Below are 532 nucleotides of genomic sequence, written 5' to 3'. Positions count from 1 at the left end.
GGGCATATGATTTGCTTTAGCCAGTGGGCCAGTGTCATCTTGGATGTCACCAAAGGCTTGGTAAGTGCTTGTGTGATGGAGCTTGCCACCTTGCACCTCTCCTATCACTGTGAGAAGAACTTGCATGGCAGGTACCCACTGGTTCCAGAGAAAGGATGGGATGCAAGTGGAACAGAGTTGCTGCCCAGCTCAGCCCAGCCTGGTCCCAGCTGACCCACTGCTTAGATCAGCCAATTCCAGCCAATTACAGACGTTTGAGTTTCTCCTTATGTCACTGAGATTTTATAATTGTCATACAGCAGAGGTTGACTGATAGATAGCTGTTAATTATTTGATTTGAAATGTCTTTATTCTCCCTGATAATTAAAATTCTAGTATTTAAAAAAATATGGAATGCTTCATGAATTTGTGTGTCATCCTTGCACAGGGACCAGGATAATCTTCTCTGTATTGTTCTAATTTCAGTACCTGGGCTGCTGAAGTGAGTGCAAAATTCTGATATTTAGTGGTCTATATTACCATCTTCTCTGCC

At 42.9% G+C, this 532-nt stretch overlaps 1 non-coding gene across 1 annotated transcript; it reads right to left on the bottom strand.

Annotated features, from left to right (window-relative positions):
• Nucleotides 1–382: 382 nt before the first annotated feature.
• LOC111722297 lies at nt 383–489 on the bottom strand. Its single transcript, XR_002771134.1, has one exon. It is a non-coding gene; the product is annotated as a U6 spliceosomal RNA (small nuclear RNA).
• Between the last annotated feature and the right edge of the window lie 43 nt (nt 490–532).

The sequence above is a fragment of the Otolemur garnettii genome, unplaced genomic scaffold (assembly GCF_000181295.1).
Source record: "Otolemur garnettii isolate 467f Iridium unplaced genomic scaffold, OtoGar3 scaffold00232, whole genome shotgun sequence".
Lineage (NCBI taxonomy): Eukaryota > Metazoa > Chordata > Mammalia > Primates > Galagidae > Otolemur > Otolemur garnettii.
Note: the sequence above shows the minus strand (reverse complement) of the source record. Positions and strands in the feature narration are given on the sequence as shown.